At 39.3% G+C, this 19,926-nt stretch overlaps 1 non-coding gene across 1 annotated transcript; it reads right to left on the bottom strand.

The window, feature by feature from the left end:
- Window positions 1-4,238: 4,238 nt before the first annotated feature.
- Window positions 4,239-4,345, bottom strand: LOC130471070 (small nucleolar RNA R71). The gene has a single exon (XR_008931755.1). It is a non-coding gene; the product is annotated as a small nucleolar RNA R71 (small nucleolar RNA).
- Window positions 4,346-19,926: the final 15,581 nt, after the last annotated feature.

Here is a 19,926-nt window from a genome sequence, read left to right on the forward strand (position 1 = left end):
GGTTAGTAGCAGATCGGGACTGGGAGTCCATTGAAGAAGGAGAAAGGGAAGTAGCAGATCGGTATTGGGCATCCATGGAAGAAGGAGAGAGGGAAGATAAAAGGGGTGAGTTAGGAGGAAGGTTAGTTGTGGGTTGGCATTTAAATATTTTTTAGGGTAGTTGATTAGATTAATTAGGAGTTAATTAGTTTAGTTAAGGAAAAAGTTAACGGAAAAGTTAACGGAGCTAACGGAAAATCGTCATTAAGGGCATCTTGTGTATTAAGTTTATAAATAATAGTATATAGTGTATTTGTTAAAAAGTGGAGGGCATTTGGTGAATTTCTGAAAGTCGAGGGGCATTTGGTGAATTTTGCAAAAATTCAGGGGTATTTCATGAAAAATCCGTAACTTTTAATTACTCCGTATTCAGGTAAATAATAGGAGTAATATTTTCAACCCTTTTTACGTGGCCTAATATGATATCGATACTCCATAATAATTAGGTAAATTTACAAGAGTTGCATTATTTACTTAACAATTTAACTCTAATCTATATATATAATATACTAAAAGAGAGAAAATTAATGTGGTGATGACAAATGTCACTCATTGATTGGCCTCTCTTTTAATTTCAAAAAAAAAATTATTAGTCTAAATTTGTTTTGTCTAATTAAGAAAGAATCAGAGAAGATATTTTTGATTTCCATTATAAAACTTAAAGATTATGTTGATAATAGATATTCTAAAATATTTCGTACGTAGTAAAATTGCAAACTTCCAAGAATTCCACTTTTAAAGATTCATATATTATGATAAATATTCTCTCATAAACCTAAAAAGTTGATTATATGTTATTTAATTAAAAAAATATCCATGTCATTATATTATTTTGACTTAGCTAAGAATATTATGCAAAATATATGGACATATACTTATGCACGTAATCAGAGGCTTAGCTAATTAATGCACGAATGTTTCGAAAAGCGGAAAACCAATCCTCACGAGCCCCCGAGTGATAACATTTGATTTAAGGGTCATCACTTGAAGTGTCAACACATTCCTCACGCGTCATTGGAATTTGTTAACTGATAGTATAGAAACTCCCTCACTTTGTCATTGGAAGTATCTAAAGATGTTTTCGAAATCAAAGCTATAAAGTGTAACTAGGCCTGGCCAAGCCTAATCACGAGGTAAAACGTTTTTAAAGATTCTCATTTTCAGGGTTAGCTAAACGAGAAAACCCCCTTGTAAAACGAAGAAAAAATCCAGCACATCGCTCTTTTTTGGAAAAGCGGAAAACCAATCCTTTGATTTTTGGAAAAGGGAAACCATCCTTTGATTTTTGGAAAAGGGAAACCATCCTTTGATTTTTGGAAAAGGGAAACCATCCTTTGATTTTTGGAAAAGGGAAACCATCCTTTGATTTTTGGAAAAGGGAAACCATCCTTTGATTTTTGGAAAAGGATAAACCAGGAAAATGTGTGGTTAGTGACGCAGACCCCGCCCGCTGAAGGTGGGCGAGCCTGTCCGCTGAGGGTGGACGCCCCGTCTGATAGAAGTGGACGAATCTGTTTTGATGTTTTAAAAATAAGGACCTACGCGGTTTGTGACGTAGACCCCGCCGGCTGAAGATGACGAGCCTGTTTTTGTTTTTGAAGAATTTATTTTCTTTTCATTTTCGAAAACTGAGGACCTGCGCGGTTAGTGACGCAGACCCCGCCCGCTGAAGGTGGGCAAGCCCTGTCCGCTAAGGGTGGACGCCCCGCCCGCTGGAGGTGAGCGAACCTGAATTCGTCTTTTCGATTTGGGACTCGTGTGGTACGTGCCGCGATCTTGCCCGATTGAGGTGGGCAAGTCCCTATTTCATTTGTTCTTGTGATTTCTTTTGAGAATTTCTTTTTATTCATTCTTGTAAGAGCGAATTCTTTCGAGGGATGCTCCGATTTAGTTGCAACCTGAATGTGGGTTGACAACGTGCTTAGAAGGACCATTGTCTCGTGGTCATCATCTTTCATGGTTTTGAGCTAGTCTTTACGGCTCAATTTTCCCACTACCTGGTGATATGTTCATATTTTATAGTGTTTTTACCCCCGTCCCTTAGTACTTTTTGATCTCAAATGAGCTCTTCGGAGCGATTTTTAGTACTAATGTGCTCCTTGTAGTGTGTTTGTAGTTTCAGGTTCATCATTGTAGGAATTAGCATGTTTTTGTGCATTTTCTACTCATTTTAATCAATACAAGAGATTATGTACTTTCGAGAGCACACACATTGAGTTGGAAGAGTTTTCGAGCAAAGCGGATAGTGAAAGAACTAGAAAACCAACACTCGTCTACTATTTTGATCATAACTTACGTTTTGCAACTCCAAATGAAGTTATTCCAATTGAGTTGGATTCTAGACTTCAATAGCTTTCCAACGAGTGGTCACTCGGCTAATTCCGACGAATAACGAAGGAGATATGGCGTTTTAAAGATAGAGGATTGTGCAGTTTGTACGCGCGCCCGGCGGACGAATGGCTGCCCGACGGGCGAACGTCTGCCTGACGGGCGGGAGCTGCCCGACCGGGCGCGTGCCGATGATTTCCAGAATTTCTCCCTCCGCCCGGCGGGCAGACCTGCGCCCAACGGGCGGGTTACAAGCTGGTCGCCCGACGGGCGGAAGGCTGCCCGACCGGGCGACGACAACCCAGGGCCCTTTTTCCGCGGTTTTCTTCCGGTTTTTCCTTATGTTTATGGGCAAACTATAAATACTAGGCTTAGTTATTTTAGTTTGACATCTTATTTTCTAGTATTAGCCCCTTAGTTTATTTCTCTTAGCTTTGTTTTCTCTCTAAATTTATGCAAACACTTAATTTTCAATTTCAATAAAAAATCAAGCTTTCTATTTCTCTTGTTCTTCAATTAAGGTATTGTTCTTTATTTAAATTCTTTGTTTAGCTTTAATTATGTTTTCAATCATGCTAATTGCTTTGTTTATTGTTAATATGCTTGAGTAGTCTATTTTCTAGGGTTTGGGGATCCATGAATAATATGAAGGGATATTGAATAATTGTGATTGTTGGCATTGTAATTAATTCCTATTGATTGGTTTATTTCACTATACAATTAGATTTGCGCAGGTTTAATTGTGGTAGTTATGCAATATCAAGTTAAGATTCGAGAGATGCAATTTGATGTTTAGGCTTGTGTCAATAGGTGGAATTAGAGTTAATACGTAGCGAAAGCCCGTTAATTCTAAGTCTATGATTAGTATCGATTCGAGAGAGCATGCTAGTCTAATTAATTACTTTGTTGATTATCGTGATTCTTTATTGTCCTGGATTGTTATCTGTTGGTGAACCTATGCCCTAGATTCCTTAATATATTGATTCCTAGTTGTTTAATTTTCGCCGTAGTTTTAGCAAACCATCAAACCAACTCTTGTTCCCAATAGTCTAGTCTAATTGATTAATAGTAGAAAGAACACTGTTTTCCTGTGGATTCGATCCTGACTTCCCTTGCTACCTAGCTAGTGGACTTAGGTTATTTTCATTAGGTGATACGACTTTAGCCTGTCAAATTTTGGCGCCGTTGCCGGGGAAACGACTTTATTTTCTTTTATTAATTGTTTTTCTAGATTATTGTTTGTTACTTCTCAAGGGACTCCCGTTCCTTGAGACCGGATCTCACGACTGTTTTCTAGTTTTTGCTTGTTTATGCCCAGGACTGTCCATACCAGCGATCTGACTTCGTTCGATCCTGAACCTGAACGGACCTTTCGTAGATGGCGTAGATTCGTTAAACAGTTGAGAGACTATTCTGACTCTGAATCCGACTATCTGATTAACAATCTATTCCATACAGATTCAGAAATGGGTGATCAAGCACCACCACCGCCACCCCCACTTGTGCCAAGGCTTACAGACTACTCTAAACCAAGTCTGTCTATGCTCCCCAAGGCAATCCTGCCTTCCATTGCGGTCGAGAATTTCAAGATCGAACCCCAGCTGATAAACATGATCGAGAGACACCAATTCGGTGGGGAAAAGGGTGAAGATCCTAATCTCCATATTCAGTCTTTCATTCAGTATTGTGCCACCATTAAGCAGAAGAATTTAACACCGGAGCAGACTATGGAGATACTCTTTCCATTTTCATTGAGTGGGAAGGCAAAGCTATGGATTAATAGTCTCAACCACGCAACTATGAAAATCACCGATTGGAATTCTTTGGCCCTTGCATTCTATGTTAAATATTTCCCACCTGAGAAGACAGCTCGTCTAAGGGGACAGATATTAGGTATCTCTCAACAAGCAGATGAGAGTTTGTTCGAGGTTTGGGAAAGATTCAAGGACTTGCAAAGAGAGTGCCCACACCCTGGTTTGGAGGACTGGTTCCTGGTTCAGCAGTTCTATAATGGTCTGGGTAATGAGTCTAGGTGTCTTTTGGATTCAGGTGCTAGTGGGAGATTTATGCAACTGGAGGTGCCTAGAGCTTTAGAGGTGATTGAGGAGATAGCCATCCATAGTGCCCAATATGGGAATCCTAGAGGTTTTGCCGATCGTGGTGTTAAGCATGAGATGAACTCTATTGAACAGCTTACTGCTCAGTTAACTGCCCTACATCACAAGCTGGATAATATGCAAAATGCATCTTCCCAAGCCACCCAACAATCTAGTGTCGCCGCAATGAGTGCTCAGTTGGCCAATGTCTGTAATAGTTGTGGGATGCAAGGTCATTATGCACCGGAATGTAGGAGCTCTATTGAACAATGCAATGCATTCCAGGCCTACAAGCAGAACAATCCGTACTCCAACTCATACAATGAGGGGTATAAAAACAACCCTCTATTATCATATAGGAGTACTAATGTTCAGAACCCCCACCAGATTCAACACCCTCCACCACCACAACAACCTTACCAACCACCCCCACAGCAGCCCTACCAACCGCGAAGTAAATACAACCCGCAGCCTAGTGGACCACCTGGCTTTCCTCCACAGCCTCAACCCACACAGCCTGATCCTATGCTTGTTGAGATGCGGAATATGATGTGAGAATTACAGAAGTCTATGAGCGAAAAGGATGCCAAAATCGATGCCCTCACTGCTCATAACAAGATCATGGATAAACAGTTGGCACAAATGGCTACTACTCTCGCAGAGAGACCCAAGGGTCAACTCCCTTCACAGCCTGTGACCAGAGAGTCTGTAAATGCTGTCACTTTGCGGAGTGGATATGAGTATGATGGGCCACCTATGACTATAGAGGAAGGGGTTGAAGTATCTGTAAGTGGTGCTGTGCCAAGAGAACGTGAGAATGTGGTCAAAGAGAAGGAAGCTGGCACAAGGGTTGAGAAGAAAGTTGAGATACAAGTTCCACCTATCAAACTTCCCTTCCCTCATCGTCAGCTAAAGAACAAGCTAGACAAGCAGTTTGGTAAGTTCTTAGAAGTGGTAAAGAATCTGCAGGTAACGGTCCCTTTCACTGAATTAATTACTCAAGTACCTGCATATGCTAAATACATGAAAGACATCTTGACTAGGAAGAGAGCATTTAGTGAGGTGGAGACTGTTGCATTTACTGAAGAGTGCAGTGCCTTACTACAAAATAAGTCTCCACCCAAGTTGAAGGACCCCGGGAGTTTCTCTATCCCGTGTAATATTGGCAACCTTTTTATTGACAAAGCCTTATGTGATTTAGGTGCCAGTGTTAGTGTCATGCCCTTGTCTGTCTGAACTAAATTGAACATGGGTGATTTAAAAGTTAACAACATAACTCTGCAAATGGCCGATCGATTTGTAAAATACCCCCTATGTGTTCTAGAAGATGTGCCTGTTAGAGTAGGTAACTTTTTTATCCCTGTTGATTTTGTTGTGTTGGACATGGAAGAGGACAGGCAGATCCCTTTTATTTTAGGCCGACCTTTCCTACACACTGCGGGGGCAATCATAGATCTCAAGAATGGCAAGCTGACCTTAAATGTGGGGGATGACAAGGTTACTTTCAATTTAACCCATGTTGCTAAGAGCCCTATGGTAGAGGAGTCATGTTTTGGAGTCAATGTTTCTAATTATTATTTTAATACTAAATTGACTCATACTAAGTCCAACAATCCTTCTGTAATCCCCCGTAAATTTATAAAATTTTATTAATATATTTTTTAACGTATATTATTTATATTTAAATAGAACTTATGAATTTTAGTAATAAATATATAATTAACGTATATTTATTTTATTTTAAGTACGTTTTAAATATTTAACGATTTTTGAACTTTATTATATTTATATATTTAATGTATATTTAATTTTATTTAAATATGTTCGAAATATTTTAACGGCTTGTGCAATCAAAAATGATTTTAGAATTTTACGTGAAAAGAATTCGAATTACGAAAACGCGTTCGATTGAATTTGGATAAACAATCCTAACTATTTTTGGATTCGATTAACCTCAATTCTAGTCCTAGCCCAAGTTGACAAAGCCCAAATAAGTAAACCCATACCCCAACCCATGTTCTAATCTCACGTAAACAACTCTCCCCTCCTTGCTTCAATTTCACGTGAAACCAAAAACACCTAAACCCTCAAACCTTGCTTCCCCTTCACGTGAACTCTCAAGACCTTGCTCTTCTTCACGCCGCTGTCCTTGCTGCTACTTCTCACGCCGCCGACCACCGGCCACCCGCAACCACGCCGGACCACCGCCGGTAATCTCCTTCTCCTTCTCTCACTCGTTTTTCCTTTCTTTTTCTCCTTCGTTTTCTTGCTCTCCTCCTCACATGTTTCTGTTGTTGCGCAGCCACGCACAACCACCGAGCACCGCCACCCACTCGTCGTTCCCCTTCGCTGCGCCGCCCACCTGCAGCGTCGCTGCCGCGCCTGTCCAGCCGGAAACCCTCCTTCTCCTCTTGGGTTTCGGTTTCTCTCTCTCCTTGCGTTTTTGGTTCGACCAACAACCACCAGCAACCACCCTTGCCGACACCTGACCCGACCAGCGCCACCTCTGCTAGCCGCCGCTGTCCCCGCCGTGCCCTAGTCACCGCCGGCCAGCACTCCTCCTCTCCTTTTGGTTGACTTTCTTAAACCCTAAGTTATTTAAATGTTTTAATTAAGTTTATTGATTTTTGTTTATGTTTCTAGAATTAAATTATTAATCTTTATAATTAAATTATAATTTTCAGATTTGGTATTGATATTATAAATTAATTATTTTCAGTTTTGGTTGATTAATACATAAGTTAGGGTTTAAATTAGTTTAGTGATTTAATTCATGATTTGATTTAATAAATTTATGATTTTTAAGATTTAATTACTAATTCTCAGATTATATGTTGTCGAAATTAATTTAATTATTTTCAGATTTGTTAATTACGTTTAAATTAGGGTTTTAATTAAGTTTTATTAATTTAATTCATGTTTCGTGAATATAAATTATAAGTTTTTATGATTAAATTAGATTTTCAGATTATACATTATGCTTAATTGATAATTTAATTTTCAGATTACATAGTTGAATTGAAATAAGGAATTTAATTAGTAAAGCATGGATTTTTAAGGTTTTAATGTTCTAAAATCATAATAGAATGATTATACATTATTAAAGCTATTATTTTTATGATTCTAAGAATGTTAATTATGTTTTGGAGTAGTTTGAAATTAGTTATATTGCTGAAAATTTAAAGTACGATGTTTGCAAAGAGTTTTCAACGAATTTCAATCACTAATTCAATAATTATGATGCTAGGAAATCAAAGGTTTAAGTTTTGATATTGGGGAATGTTCTAAATATGTTTAGGATGCATTTAGAATGCTTTGTTATGGTTGCCAATGATTAGGAATTGATTTGGGTACGTTTCTTGATTATTTTAGGCGGTGAATTCTTTGTGGGTGACTTTTGAATTCGTTAAAGTGGCCTATCAGTTTGTTTACACAAGGTACGTACATACCGTGTGCTTGGATGTGTGTTGTATTGAGAATATGATGAATATATTTATGAACTTGTTTATGTTGGAATTTCATGTTCAATGTCGTTGAATTAATGCGTTGAGCATAGAACTTTATTTATAAGAATTGAATCATGTTAGCATGGAATATTGATGCAAGCATGTTGGTTTTGTGGAACTTTATATTATTTAATATTGGTTTTGATCTTTATTGATCGTTGTTCCTCTTTAGATTTTCAATACTTTATAAGGGCCGAGGACCTTGTTTGGTAGTTGAACCTTATGCCTAATAAAGGTTTTTAAATATGGATAAAGGAAGGATTAAAATAGTTGGAATTGGCTCTTGGTTGAATGTTGTGATCACTGGTTTAATTTAAAGATAAAAGAAGTTGTGTTTACTTGTTGAATATAATATTTATGTTTGATGAGTCATAACCAAGTATTAAAAGTTAAGTCATGTAAAGTGAAAATGAGTAGCAATAGCTTTAGACTGTGCACGTCTAAAGTGACGGACAATCAGGAGTTGGGGTCATGGGTAGCCTATGGCTTTTTCTGGGGCCGGATTGATCACCGGTTCTATTTTTATTTAAAAGTCCCTCGATATCGCAGGTCATTGGGGTTTACGGAGTCGCGCCCGTACCTCGTCTTCCTTAGTGAAGAAGAAGAAGTTTCTAGTAGACAACTCAGTCCATTGACTATTTCAATTAAAATAATGTTAATGATACAAAGGTCTAGTTCAGTCAAATATAGTCTTCAAGTCAATATATCTTGATTATCCTTGCTTATGTTTTATTTAGTACCATGTTAGGTTTGTTCGTTTAATAGATTCATGTTAGGATTATTATTGATTTAGTATGTAGTACTCAGCTTTGCTGATTGCGTGCTTTTGCTTGTGCATGTTGATCATGGCTATGCCTTATTGATCCTGTGATGACCCAATCTTTGGTGAGCAGTCTCTAAGGATCAATAAGCATTGTCCATCTGCAGGTTTGAAGATGTTGCATCATTGGGATCGGGAATAGAGAGCTTGTATTTAGTTTTGATTTGCTAAGTTAACTTGGGTTTGTTAATTGGGACTTTAAACTTGTCGTACTATTTATATTTCCTTATTTTCGTTGGATGATTTTTTTGGGACTAAACCTGTAATCGATTATTTATAAACCTACAGTTAGTTTTATGATTTCCGCTGAAAAATTCTGAATAAGCCGTTACGTTTTCACACGGGCGATAATGCCTTGATAATTCTCTACGTTTTATATTAAAAGATTATTTTAGAAAAGAGAGAATTGTCGGGGTGTTACTGTTAGGTTATGATACATATGACAATTCATAAATCATGCGGAAAAGCCATTTAGCCAGGAATACATATTATTTACACATAATCATATAGCATAGTTTAGATGCATACTCTTTGTTGCGTGCCTTCCCTAGCTGCGCCCGAACCGAACAAGAACAAGTCTTTAGGACTCCAAGTGTCGTCCCTCCGTAGATAGTCCACAGCACGTCCGGATCCGCCTTAAGATTGACCAACTAGAATCGCCCTTAAGGTACTAAAGATTTTCGGCACTTTTAGTCAAGGAATGTGTCTGAATTTTCTCTCAAAAACTCACTTTGAATACTTGAATAATCTATGAAAATATGTGACCCTAGGCACCTATTTATAGAGTTATGGAAAGGGTTTTGGAATCCTATTAGGATACTAATTTATTTAATTATAACCCTACTAGGACTCTAATTAAATAATCATTATCTAATAGTTTTAGGATTTAATCACACTTCGAATCCTGATTGCTTCAGGATTCCCGCACAAGCATTGCACGAGCACCGTACACCCGCGCAAGCCTTGCGGCCCACGCTAGGCGCACAGCGCTCGGCCCACTGCTGTGCTCCCGCGCGCGCGCCCAAGGCCTTGGCTGGGCCTGGCCTTGCGCTGGGCCTGGTCGAGGCTTGGCGTGCGATGGTGCGCGTTGGCTCGCTGGGCGACGGCCTGGCTTCGTGCTGGGCCTTCGTCTAGCGGGCCTCGTCCGATGCTAATTCGTACGATACGCTTCCGATTAAATTCCCGATTCCGGAATTCATTTCCGATACGAACAATATTTACGTTTCCGTCAATATTTCCGATTCTGGCAATATTTCCATTTCCGATAATATTTTCCGATACGTACCATGTTTCCGTTTCCGGCAACATCTACGACTTGGATAATATTTATATTTCCGATACGATCCATATTTCCGTTTCCGGCAATATCATCGTTTCCGGAGTATTCATTTCTTGCCTGTGACGATCTCAGCTCCCACTGAAACCAAGATCCGTCGATTCCGAATATCCATAGATGGAGTATTTAATGCCATTAAATACTTGATCCGTTTACGTACTATTTGTGTGACCCTACGGGTTCAGTCAAGAGTAAGCTGTGGATTAATATCATTAATTCCACTTGAACTGAAGCGGCCTCTAGCTAGGCATTCAGCTCACTTGATCTCACTGAATTATTAACTTGTTAATTAATACTGAACCGTATTTATTAGACGTAACATAGAATGCATACTTGGACCAAGGGCATTATTTCCTTCAGTCTCCCACTTGTCCTTAGGGACAAGTGTGCATTTCCTAATTCCTTTGTCGCTCGATGCTTGCTCTTGAACATAAGGTAAGAGTTGTCATCCTTATTATGTCCAGAGGTGTTTCTCGGTTTCAGAGTTCAACTGATCAAATAAACAGATAATCATAGCCTATGATTCATCCGAGCACGGCCATGCATTTCACAGTTTCTAGCTCTCCGAGTGGCCTTGTACAACTTTTAAGCATCTCATCCCGATTTATGGGAGGACAATCCCAATATTGCGATCTTGAGATTAGACTTCGTTTGATAGGTGATTACCTGAGCGTTGCCTTTATAGCCTCCTTTTACGGTGCGACGGCTGGTCAACGTCAAAGCAACCAGTTCTCAAACAAGTAATCTCAAATCACTCAGGTATTGAGGATTTAGTGTCTAATAATTTTAATGAAATTTACTTATGACAGATTTTCATCTCTTACAGTAAAGTTTCATAGGTCTTGTCCGATACTGGTCTTCCCAAAGTAAGTATCTATGCAAATGATTATGACATTGCCATGTCCACATAGTTCAAGAAACAGAACTACTAGTCATCTTGCATTCTAATCGTCTAACGTTTTCTATGCGTCCAATTTTATAGAAAACTCCGACCAGGGACCTTTTTCAACCTTTGACATTCAAGTTCACTTGATAGACATTTCTTAGTCACAGGACTGGTCCTGACAGTCTATCTTGAATATATCGTCAAATTGAAGGGACTCATCATTTAATAAACCACAAATTAAATGGAAAAATGAATTCTTTTCATTTATTGTGAATGATTAACCAATAATGTTTTACAAAGATTTAAACTCTAAAACTTTAAAACATTAAACAGAGACATCAAAGCCATTCTCCAATATGCTTGATTCCCATAGCTGCAGTGTGCGAGTTGTGCTTCGCTTGCGGCAGAGGTTTAGTCAATGGATCTGATATGTTGTCATCAGTTCCAATTTTGCTTATCTCGACTTCTTTTCTTTCAACGAACTCTCGTAGAAGGTGAAATCTACGAAGTACATGCTTGACTCTCTGGTGGTGTCTAGGCTCCTTTGCCTGTGCAATAGCTCCGTTATTATCACAATACAGGGCTATTGGTCCTTTAATGGAGGGGACTACACCGAGTTCACCTATGAACTTCCTTAGCCATATAGCTTCCTTTGCTGCTTCATGTGCAGCAATGTACTCCGCTTCAGTTGTAGAATCCGCAATGGTGCTTTGCTTAACACTCTTCCAGCTTACTGCTCCTCCGTTGAGGCAGAAGACAAACCCAGACTGTGATCTGAAATCATCTTTGTCGGTTTGGAAACTTGCGTCCGTATAACCTTTAACAATTAATTCATCATCTCCACCATAGACCAGGAAGTCATCTTTGTGCCTTTTCAGGTACTTCAGAATGTTCTTGGCAGCAGTCCAATGCGCCTCTCCTGGGTCTGACTGGTATCTGCTCGTAGCACTGAGTGCGTACGCAACATCCGGGCGTGTACATATCATAGCATACATTATTGAACCAATCAATGATGCATATGGAATCCCATTCATTCGTCTACGCTCATCAAGTGTTTTTGGGCACTGAGTCTTGCTTAGAGTGATTCCATGAGACATGGGTAGGTAGCCTCGCTTGGAGTCCGCCATCTTGAACCTATCAAGCACCTTATTGATATAAGTGCTTTGACTAAGTCCAATCATCCTTTTAGATCTATCTCTGTAAATCTTGATGCCCAATATGTACTGTGCTTCTCCTAGATCCTTCATCGAAAAACATTTCCCAAGCTAAATCTTGACAGAGTTCAACATAGGAATGTCATTTCCGATAAGTAATATGTCGTCGACATATAATACTAGGAAAGCAATTTTGCTCCCACTGACCTTCTTGTATACACAAGATTCGTCCGCGTTCTTGATGAAACCAAAGTCACTGACTGCTTCATCAAAACGTATATTCCAGCTCCTGGATGCCTGCTTCAATCTGTAGATTGACTTCTTTAGCTTGCATACCTTTTTAGCATTCTTTGGATCCTCAAAACCTTCAGGCTGTGTCATAAACACAGTTTCTGTTAAAACGCCGTTTAAGAAAGCAGTTTTGACATCCATCTGCCATATTTCGTAATCGTAATATGCAGCGATTGCTAACATTATCCGAATAGACTTTAGCATTGCAACTGGTGAAAAGGTTTCATCGTAATCCACACCGTGGACTTGCCTGTAACCTTTTGCAACCAATCTAGCTTTGAAAACTTCAAGTTTCCCATCCTTGTCCTTTTTCAGTTTGAAAACCCATTTGCTTCCAATGGCTTGGTAGCCATCTGGCAAATCGACCAAATCCCATACTTGGTTTTCAGACATGGAGTCTAATTCAGATTGCATGGCTTCTTGCCATTGCTTGGAGCTAGGGCTCGTCATAGCTTGTTTGTAAGTCGCAGGTTCATCACTTTCAAGTAATAGAACGTCATAGCTCTCTTTCGTCAAAATACCTAAGTACCTTTCCGGTTGAGATCTATATCTTTGCGATCTACGCGGGGTAACATTTCTAGTTTGACCAAGATTCTCACCAGATTCTTCTAAAGATCTCTGAGTTTCATCCTGAATGTCATCTTGAGCATTCTCTAGAGTTTGTTGTTCGACTCGAATTTCTTCGGGGTCTACTTTTCTCCCACTTGTCATTTTGGAAATGTGATCTTTCTCCAAAAAGACACCATCTCGAGCAACAAACACCTTGTTCTCAGATGTATTGTAGAAGTAATACCCCTTTGTTTCCTTTGGATAGCCCACAAGGATACATTTGTCAGATTTTGGATGAAGTTTGTCTGAAATTAATCGTTTGACGTATACTTCACATCCCCAAATTTTAAGAAAAGACACATTTGGAGGCTTTCCAAATCATAATTCGTATGGAGTCTTTTCGACAGCTTTAGACGGAGCTCTATTTATAGTGAGTGCAGCTGTATTTAGTGCATGTCCCCAAAATTCTAATGGAAGTTCGGCCTGACCCATCATTGACCTGACCATGTCTAGCAAGGTTCTGTTCCTCCGTTCCGACACACCGTTCCATTGTGGTGTTCCAGGAGGAGTCAATTCTGATAGAATTCCACATTCTTTCAGATGGTCATCAAATTCATAGCTCAGATATTCACCGCCTCTATCAGACCGCAGTGCCTTAATCTTCTTGCCTAATTGATTCTCTACTTCACTCTGAAATTCCTTGAATTTGTCAAAGGATTCAGACTTATGCTTCATTAGGTAGACATAACCATACCTACTGAAGTCATCAGTGAAAGTGATAAAGTAGCTGAAACCACCTCTAGCATTTGTACTCATTGGTCCACATACATCTGTATGGATTAAACCCAATAGTTCATTTGCTCTTTCTCCAACTTTAGAGAAAGGTTGCTTTGTCATTTTGCCAAGTAAACATGATTCGCATTTACCATAATCCTCTAAGTCAAATGGTTCTAGAATTCCTTCCTTTTGAAGTCTTTCTAAGCGTTTCAAGTTTATATGGCCTAATCGACAATGCCACAGATAGGTGAGATCTGAATCATTCTTTTTGGCCTTTTTGGTATTTATGTTATATACTTGTTTGTCGTGATCTAATAAATAACGTCCATTGACTAATCTAGCAGATCCATAAAACATCTCTTTAAAATAAAACGAACAACTATTGTCTTTTATTAAAAAGGAAAATCCCTTAGCATCTAAGCAAGAAACTGAAATGATGTTTTTAGTAAGACTTGGAACATGGAAACATTCTTCCAGTTCCAAAACTAGCCCGGAGGGCAACGACAAATAGTAAGTTCCTACAGCTAATGCAGCAATCCGTGCTCCATTTCCCACTCGTAGGTCGACTTCACCCTTGCTTAACTTTCTACTTCTTCTTAGTCCCTGTGGATTGGAACATAAGTGTGAGCCACAACCTGTATCTAATACCCAAGAAGTTGAATTAGCAAGTATACAGTCTATAACGAAAATACCTGAAGATGGAACGACTGTTCCGTTCTTCTGATCTTCCTTTAGCTTCAAGCAATCTCTCTTCCAATGCCCCTTCTTCTTGCAGTAGAAGCATTCGGATTCAGAAGTGGGTTGACTGACCTTCCTCTTTACAGATTTGGCGCCAGTTTGCTTAGTTGGGCTGGCCTTGTCGCCACCTTTCTTAGCATTCCTCTTCTTTCCAGATTTCTTGAACTTGCCCCCACGCACCATAAGCACATCCTGCTTATCACTTTTGAGCGTCTTTTCAGCGGTCTTCAGCATACCGTGAAGCTCAGTGAGCGTTTTGTCCAGACTATTCATACTGTAGTTCAGTTTGAACTGATCATACCCGCTATGAAGAGAATGGAGGATGGTGTCTATAGCCATTTCCTGAGAAAATTGCTGATCCAGCCGACTCATATTCTCAATGAGTCCAATCATTTTGAGAACATGTGGACTTACGGGCTCGCCTTTATTAAGCTTGGTCTCAAGAATTTGCCTATGAGTCTCGAATCTTTCGACTCGAGCCAGATCTTGGAACATGTTCTTCAACTCACTGATGATTGTGAAAGCATCTGAGTTGATGAACGTTTTCTGCAGATCCGCACTCATGGTGGCGAGCATTAGACATTTCACATCCTTGTTGGCATCAATCCAACGATTGAGGGCTGCCTGAGTGACCCCGTCGCCTGCGGCTTCGGGCATCGCCTCATCTAGGACATACTCCTTTTCTTCCTGCATAAGAACTATTTGCAAGTTCCTTTTCCAGTCAAGGAAGTTTTTCCCGTTCAACTTCTCCTTTTCGAGAATTGATCGAAAGTTGAATGAATTGTTGTTTGCCATATTAAAAACTACAATTGAAAAGAATAAACAAATAAATAACCATTCACAGTTTCTCTTAATAAACTTAAATTCTAGCATACATGCATAATTCAATGTTTATTAAGCATTTTATTCAAGTTATGTGTTCCGGCAGGTGTGAATAAAATGATTCCAAGATCCTAAAATCATTGAAGAACTAAGCACAGTTTGTCGACTTAATCCTAAAACATCTTAGGTAAGCAAAAGCCTTTTGCTAATAGTCTAGAAACTATTCTTGGTTGATAGGTACGTCTAAGAACTTATTAGGTAAACCTATCGATTTTGCCACGACATAAAAGGACTCCTTACTTATATCGTTGAGTTTCACCAAAACTAACATGTACTCACAATTATTTGTGTACCTTGCCCCTTTAGGACCAATAAGTAACACCTCGCTGAGCGAAAACTATTACTAGATTGATGTAAAGGATATCCAAGCAAGTGTATATTTTGGCATGGCACCTTTTAACTCAATTTTTAAGTTTGGAACTTAAGGCTCTTACTATGTTGGTTAGATTTTAAGTGAACTAAAATCCTTAATCATGCAACATAATCAAGCCATAATCTTATGCATAATTAAGACATATTTAAAGCAATAAATAACTTAAAGCATGCATAAGATAAATGTGATCTAGTATGGCCCGACTTCATCTTGAAGCTTTGACTTCAAAGTCCGTCTTGAAAATCTCCGTGGGAGGCACCATTTTCTTCAAATAGGATAAGCTATAATTAAAACTAATTACAAATCTTTGATGGTACGCAGACCATATTTGAATTGAAAAATAACTTTGGTACTTTAGACCAATTACATTCAAATTAATGGTGCGCAGACCATATTTTCTATCCTATTTGGGCCATACTAGTCACTTCATAACCTGCAAAACAGTACATATACAATATATACCATTCACCCATTCATTATCATGAATGGCCCACATAGCTGGTTAGTAAAACACATTATGCATCACGTAAACATTTGCAGCGATTAATCAAGGGCACCAATAATCTACCAATTATTCAGTCCTTATTAATTCTAATCAAGTTGTTTTAACCTTAAGGATTCGTAGACCTAATCAAGAGTTTATGACTAAAAGCGCTCCCACTTAAACCAATAAATTCATATGCTTTACTAATTTTAAACATAAAAATGTATTTCAAGTCTAACCGGAAACATACAAATTTAATTAAAATTTAAAGCCCATATAAATTTATAATTGAATCCAAAAATTTTAATTTGATTTCAGTCGAATTTTAAATTAATTCATGATTTTAATTTTAGTAAAATAATTAGAATAAATAAAATTTATTATAATTACAATATTCAAAATTAAAATCCAAGAAAATAATTTAAATTATTAATTTTAAAATTAATTAAAATTATGTGAACTGAAAATTTCAAATTAAACATTCAAAACGATCTAATCGCAACGCAAACACCCTACGCATCGCACGCCCATGGGCCACACGCACACAGCCATCGCTGGCCATGTGCGCGCAGCCCATGCGCTCGTCGCATAGCTGCTGCATCTTCCCATCGCAAGCCATCGCACAAGTGGTGCTCGCTGCGCGCGCGCCAGCGCTCGACGCACGCGAGTCATCGCTCGCTGTGCGCGCTCGCCAGCGCTTGCTGCGCGCGCTCCAGCGCTTGATGCACGCGAGCCATCGCTCGCTGTGCGCGAGCAATTGCGCGCGATCAACGCTGGGCGCAGCGCTCGTGGCACGCGAGCTTGCGCGAGGCAGTGCGCGTTGTGGCGCAGCTCGCTTGCTGCCCACACGCGACTGCCATGCCTTGCCTTCGCCCATGCCCATTCATCCATAGCTCGTGGCCCACGACACAAGGCAGGGCTGCTGCCTTGTGCTCGTGCACCATGCCCCTGCTCATTGCATTCGTGCCGCACGGGCCATGAGCTCCCTTGCTCGTCGTTGCATGCCCGCACTATACAACACCCCTTAAGGGTAACACGAAGCGTCCATTGCTTTGTGCGTGCAAGTTATATGAACGAATCGCATAAAAATTTAAAATTTATATTTAAAATTAATGACAAATTAATAAATAATATTAATTTCATAATTTTAGGGCGAAAAATCGAAAATTTATTATTCAATTGATTTCCGATTATTATGGATTCAAGCCTAGGTCATAAAAATTTAAAATTTATCATAAATTTACAATTTTTATGGTGGTTTTTAATCATAGGTTTCTAATTAAATTATAATTAATTATGAAAATCAAATTAATTCTAAATTATTCTAATTTTCAACAAATTAATCATAATTACAAATTAGATTGCATAATTAACAAGGCTAGGCATTCAAACTTGTTAAACATATACAGTAGGTCAATCAAAAATTCAAGATTTATCAACAAGAATCGCAAATATTTAATTTAACATCTTAAATTTACGAAATTTTGCATTCGAAAAACTAAAACCTTCGAAAAGTCATAGTTAGGCTTCGAATTTGAGAATTCTGGGTTCGGCCGAAAAAAACTTTGCCTTATTGATCCTTATTGATCCTGTGATGACCCAATCTTTGGTGAGCAGTCTCTAAGGATCAATAAGCATTGTCCATCTGCAGGTTTGAAGATGTTGCATCATTGGGATCGGGAATAGAGAGCTTGTATTTAGTTTTGATTTGCTAAGTTAACTTGGGTTTGTTAATTGGGACTTTAAACTTGTCGTACTATTTATATTTCCTTATTTTCGTTGGATGATTTTTTTGGGACTAAACCTGTAATCGATTATTTATAAACCTACAGTTAGTTTTATGATTTCCGCTGCAAAATTCTGAATAAGCCGTTACGTTTTCACACGGGCGATAATGCCTTGATAATTCTCTACGTTTTATATTAAAAGATTATTTTAGAAAAGAGAGAATCGTCGGGGTGTTACTGTTAGGTTATGATACATATGACAATTCATAAATCATGCGGAAAAACCATTTAGCCAGGAATACATATTATTTACACATAATCATATAGCATAGTTTAGATGCATACTCTTTGTTGCGTGCCTTCCCTAGCTGCGCCCGAACCGAACAAGAACAAGTCTTTAGGACTCCAAGTGTCGTCCCTCCGTAGATAGTCCACAGCACGTCCGGATCCGCCTTAAGATTGACCAACTAGAATCGCCCTTAAGGTACTAAAGATTTTCGGCACTTTTAGTCAAGGAATGTGTCTGAATTTTCTCTCAAAAACTCACTTTGAATACTTGAATAATCTATGAAAATATGTGACCCTAGGCACCTATTTATAGAGTTATGGAAAGGGTTTTGGAATCCTATTAGGATACTAATTTATTTAATTATAACCCTACTAGGACTCTAATTAAATAATCATTATCTAATAGTTTTAGGATTTAATCACACTTCGAATCCTGATTGCTTCAGGATTCCCGCACAAGCATTGCACGAGCACCGTACACCCGCGCAAGCCTTGCGGCCCACGCTAGGCGCACAGCGCTCGGCCCACTGCTGTGCTCCCGCGCGCGCGCCCAAGGCCTTGGCTGGGCCTGGCCTTGCGCTGGGCCTGGTCGAGGCTTGGCGTGCGATGGTGCGCGTTGGCTCGCTGGGCGACGGCCTGGCTTCGTGCTGGGCCTTCGTCTAGCGGGCCTCGTCCGATGCTAATTCGTACGATACGCTTCCGATTAAATTCCCGATTCCGGAATTCATTTCCGATACGAACAATATTTACGTTTCCGTCAATATTTCCGATTCTGGCAATATTTCCATTTCCGATAATATTTTCCGATACGTACCATGTTTCCGTTTCCGGCAACATCTACGACTTGGATAATATTTATATTTCCGATACGATCCATATTTCCGTTTCCGGCAATATCATCGTTTCCGGAGTATTCATTTCTTGCCTGTGACGATCTCAGCTCCCACTGAAACCAAGATCCGTCGATTCCGAATATCCATAGATGGAGTATTTAATGCCATTAAATACTTGATCCGTTTACGTACTATTTGTGTGACCCTACGGGTTCAGTCAAGAGTAAGCTGTGGATTAATATCATTAATTCCACTTGAACTGAAGCGGCCTCTAGCTAGGCATTCAGCTCACTTGATCTCACTGAATTATTAACTTGTTAATTAATACTGAACCGCATTTATTAGACTTAACATAGAATGCATACTTGGACCAAGGGCATTATTTCCTTCAGTTACACCTTCGGAAAAAGAGCATGTTTCAAATTGTTTTGCAGGTGGAGGTAATCGGAGTATGAACTCTTCGGCATGGGTTCGAAGGCAAGCACGATTTGATGATGCTGAGACCCGAAAGGCCGAAAGTTTGGTGAACGGTGGGCATCGCATTCATGATCGGGGTCGTGGTCTGTCACCCCCCGCGCCACATAGCTCATCCAAGGCAATTGATTTGACACCAGATGGCACCATCTTTGGTGCCTCCATTCGATGAGTTGTCGTGGTTCTCATCCCCTTCTTTTCGTTGTCTGCACATAAACTGAGATTGTGTAATGGGGACATTGCATCAATCTAATCGGGATGAGTACTTCACTATCCATTTATTGCTTTTCGTAGTGTACTTTTTGCTTTCGATAGTATAGTTTAGTTTGTGATCTTATAGTTTAT

The sequence above is a fragment of the Spinacia oleracea genome, chromosome 3 (assembly GCF_020520425.1).
Source record: "Spinacia oleracea cultivar Varoflay chromosome 3, BTI_SOV_V1, whole genome shotgun sequence".
Lineage (NCBI taxonomy): Eukaryota > Viridiplantae > Streptophyta > Magnoliopsida > Caryophyllales > Amaranthaceae > Spinacia > Spinacia oleracea.